Source organism: Macrotis lagotis, chromosome 1 (genome assembly GCF_037893015.1).
Source record: "Macrotis lagotis isolate mMagLag1 chromosome 1, bilby.v1.9.chrom.fasta, whole genome shotgun sequence".
NCBI classification, from domain to species: Eukaryota; Metazoa; Chordata; class Mammalia; order Peramelemorphia; family Peramelidae; genus Macrotis; species Macrotis lagotis.
The window spans coordinates 748685227-748690120 of NC_133658.1; the positions used below are offsets into that span (position 1 = coordinate 748685227).

The 4894-nt window shown below is 40.8% G+C and overlaps 1 pseudogene; it reads right to left on the reverse strand.

Moving 5' to 3' along the window:
* Positions 1-1947: 1947 nt before the first annotated feature.
* Positions 1948-3205, reverse strand: LOC141487751 (keratin, type I cytoskeletal 18 pseudogene; annotated as a pseudogene).
* Between the last annotated feature and the right edge of the window lie 1689 nt (positions 3206-4894).

A 4894-nucleotide genomic window follows, 5' to 3' on the forward strand; every position in this document is an offset into this window, starting at 1 on the left:
TGTAGTGTGATGGAGAAGTAGTTTTAAAAAAAGGTACCCAAAGCATCAAATGAATCATAAACAGGATAGATAACTTTATTTTCCACTTTTTAAAATGAAGATAAACATAAAGGAATCATAGCATGCATATGCAATTCCATTTTAAACAGGAGTCAGAAACTCAACTTATAACTAGTTTCAGTCTTTTGGGATGCTGGTAGCAAAAAACCTCATCAAGATATAATTCAGTTTGCCAATTCTGCTAATTAGCCATTTTTCATTTTCCCCTCTATATAGGCTCGACTGAGAACTGTAAGGTACTTCAGAGGCTGAGTCCAACCTCATCATTTTACAGATGAAGAAATTTAAAGCACAGCATTCAGAAAAATAGAATAAGTATCTGAGACTAGATTTGAACTCATGTCTAGACTGTATAATGTAGATCAAAGAAAGAAGGGTTTGGAATTGGGATTCAAACTAGGTCTACTAAAATTCACTCTTAGCTATTCAATCCAATTAACATCCACAAACCTCAGGTTCCTCTTGAGTAAAATGGGGGTGATTTTATGTGTAGTCCCCAACTCACAATATTATAGGGAAATCATTCTGTAAACTAAGTATTATATAAATAGGAATTATCACTTCTTCCTTGTTCTCCATTTTTCCCAATTATCTTTCTTTTTTTCTGTTTTTATGAATTGTGGTCACCAGAGCTATAGAGGTCTCCCATTGTCCATGCTGAAACTGAAAAGTGTCATGAAGAGAGCTGTCAGGTCACTGACAGATACCTGGTAGGGATATTGAATGCACTGTATGAAGGACATTACATTGATGGGAAGGAAGGGAAGCAGCAGAGGCAGCAGCCGGCAGGAGCAGAAGCCCCACATGGACTAGAGTTTTGTCAGACAGAGAAATGAACGGTATTCTTAGAAGCTTAGGCAGCTTAGGGAGAAATCACTCATGTGCCAGCTGGCTCCTGCATAAATTGCTTTTTGGACAGGTTGGCCTTTGTTACCTAGCAGGGGATGTGCCACCACTGAGCCCATTGACCAAGTTGTTGACACTTACTGAGATTTCCATGACCCTTAATCTCCAAAGGAAAAATAGTGACTCAAAATTTAAGATAATCAACATTATCATTATTATCAACAAACCTTTATTAAACAATTTGAACTTGTAATAGAATCCTTTATCTCTTGTACTTCATTTCATCTACATCCCCACCCCCTCAAATGACTACTGCCCCTAAGGGGACCTAATGTGAAGCCTCTCTGAATGGGTTGGACTCCTGCTATCAAATAAAGCTGAACAGGTTCAGTTTGAATTAATTAATCCATTCACCAATAAGCATCGACTAGGTGCCTGTGGCATAGTTTTTACAGTGTAGTACTATACTTGGATTAAGACAAAACTGTATTTGCACCCTGCCTCAAATAACTGAGGGCACATAACCTCTCTGAGCCTCAGTTGCCTCCTCTGTAAAATGTTTGAAAGATCAAATAAAATAATACTTGAAAAGGGCTTTGCAAACCTCAAAATACTATATAAATGTGAGTGAGCTTAAAATCATATCATTTATAATGTTACTATCATTTGCACAAAACTATGTTTGGTGTTATAAGTTATATGTAAGATGCTTAAGGAATCTATATATATATGGCCTTAATATATATCCAGGCTTAATTTCTCTCCTGTATTTTAAGTATGCATTGCCAACCACCTGCTGGCCCAAAATAGAACTTATTTATTCATCACCCTTCTTATAATATATCTTTCCTATCTTTTGAGGGTACCATAATTCTTCCAGTAACCCAATTCTTTATACTCTGGGAGTCAAGATATTTTCCTCTCCATCACCTCCCATATCTTATTATCATTGTTCTCCATTCTACTTCTTTTTTTTAGTTGACCAAAGAGCCTTTATTAATTTCCTGACTCAGCCGAGGTCTTCAGTTTGTGACATTAATGTCAAAGGACCTTGGTGTCATTGGTCTCTGCCACCACTTTGCTATCTGTCCTCCACATGCTGGTCTTATTCAAGGAGCTGCCACTGCTGTCCAAGGCATGCATGAGTTTGAAGTCCTCCCCATCCTCCAGCAGATTTCAATAGGTGTTGATCTCTGCTTCTAGTTTGACCTTAATGTTGATCAGGGCCTCATATTCCTGTGCCTGGCGCTGGTGTCTGCCCCAGCTCTGCCTCCAGGTGTACCAGGGCTGTATTGATATGATCCATCTGGATAGCATAATGGGTGTCCACCTCCCTCAGGCTCTGCTCCAAGCTGGGTTTTAGATTTTGAAGGGAATCTAGGTCAATCTCTAGGGATTGGACTGTATGTTTCAGCTCGGTGACTGTGTTTCAAACTGCTTCCACCTCTTCAGATCTTGTATTGATCACCACAGTGCCCTCCTCACTCTGCTAGAACCAGTATTTATCCAGCTCCTCTCTGTTTTGTTGAGCCAGAGCATCAAACTGGGCATGAATATCAGCCATGACCTTGCTCAGGTCTTGGGGTTTGGGAGAGTCCACTTCTACCATCAACCCAGAGCTTGTGATTTGGGCTTGTAAAGAATTCATTTCCTCTTCATGGTTCTTTTTCATGAAGACCAGCTCTTCCTTCAGTGTTTCAATCTCTGTCTCCAAATTCAGCCTGGTCATATTGGTATCATCGATGACCTTCAGGAGACCATTTATGTCACTTTCTACAGACTGTCTCATGGCCAGCTCTGCTTCACACTTGACTCTGAAGTCATCAGCAGCCAGATGTGCGTCATCAATCTGTAGGACAATTCTGGCATTGTTTACTGAACCTGTGGAGATCTGCACCTGCTGATCCTCAATTGCCTTGAAATAGTGTCCCCATTCTCTGGTCCCAGGTCCCTTCTTATCCATATGCTCCCTGCTTTTCCCCTCTAGTTTGCGGTTCTGGCTCTCCAGGCTCCCCACGCAATCCAGATAGGAGGTGAGGCAGTTGTTGAGGTCCTGCATGGTCTCCTTCTCCCTATGGATTCCCCCAATCCCAACCAGTCCCCCCATCATGCCCCTGGTCCCCCAAACCCCACCGGTATTCGAGGAGCAGTCCAGAGAGATCCACCAGCCAGAGCCTCTGGTGCTTGCATAGACGTTTGCAGTGCTGCTGGCCGGCCAGGCTCAGTGGATGGGAGCCCGAACAGAGCTCAGGGAGTGGTAGTTGGTGGAGAAGGTGGTGGAGCAAGTGGTGAAGCTCATGATGGAGGAGAAGAGAGGAGAGCTGGAGGTAATCTGAAAGAGCCCAAAGGTAGGAGTCCATTCCACTTCTACAATCACACCTGCATTGTCTTCTTTCCATGCACACAGCCTAGCCTAAAGGCCTTTGTCACTTCCTATCTGGATTATGGTAATTATCTCTTAATTGTTTTTCCCCTAATTTCAGTTTCTCCTCTTTAATCCATTCTCCTTATAGCTACTGAATTGTTTTTCCTAAAACATAGTACTGACCACACCTTTATTCTAGGAACTGCCATGTATCCCTATTTCCTATGGGATAAAACAGAAAATCATAAGGTTGACTTTTAAAGCTTCACGCTATGACTCTCACTTCCATTCCAGTCTCATTTCTTATTATTATTATGCCCCTTCACTCATTCTTGAATCCTCTAAAACTGACCTGAGAGTCATTTCTTGTCCATAACCTTCTATTTCTTGCCACCTAGACTTTGTACAGGTGTCATCTCTAATCTCCAAAGCTTTCTTGATCCCTCAAGTTGTTAGTGTTTGTTTCCTTTTGAAATTATTTTGTGTTCTTTTATATATTCTGTCGTTTTTTTTCATGCAAGAGAACAAACATCCCTTTGAGGAAAGAATTATTTTTTTCTTTCTTCATATTCTCAGTATCTAGTACAGTGTGTTCCATCAGATATGTTCTTTGTTTTTTTTTTTAGATTTTTCAAGGCATTGGGGTTAAGTGGGCTTGCCCAAGGCCACCCGGCTAGGTAATTATTAAGTGTCTGAGGCTGGATTTGAACTCAGGTACTCCTGATTCCAAGGCCAGTGCTCTATCCACTGCGCCACCTAGCCGCCCCCATCAGATATGTTCTTAACAAATAAGAGGTGAATTGAAGTGAATGAATGTTGCTTCAGGGATCTTAAAATCTACCAAAGCATAGCATTATCATCATCTTCATCATCATCATGTATTTATCAAGCACTTGACTATGGGCCAGCAATATATATATATATATATATATATATATATATATATATATATATATATATATATATGGACAACTAGGTGGTAAAGTAGATAGAGCTCTGGGCTTAGAATCAGAAAGATCTAAGTTCAAATCTGGCTTCTAGGTATGTGACCCTGGGCAAGTCACTTCACCCCATTTGCCTCAGTTTTATCATCTGTAAAGTGAGCTGGAGAAGGAATGGCAAATCACTCAAGTATCTTTGTGGAAAAAAATTCCAAATGGGGTTATGAAGAGTCAGATATGACAACTAACTAAACAGCAACATGGGTCAGGCCTTACTAAGTTCTTGTTCCCAAGGAGCTCACATTCTAATGACAGACACAACATCTAACCCAACTGTGCAGGATGCATTCATGCAATGGAAAGTGACATCAGAGAGATGGCATAGCAGTGGAAGAATGTAAAGGGAAAGCTAAGAAATGCTGCTTTCAGGAGGTGGGTTCTGAGCTGAGTTCTGAGGGATATCAGGGAAGTCAAGAGGTGGAGGTAAGGAAGGAGAGCATTCCAGACCTGGAAGTCAAACAATGAGAAAATGAGGAATTAGTAGATTGATTGTGTTCATAGAACAACATGAATGTGGAAAGAAGTCTACAAAGGTAGAAAGGTGGGAAGAAGACAAGTTATGAAGGACTTTAAAAGACAGAGAAGATTTTGTACTTGATCCTTGAGGTAATAGACACTAAAT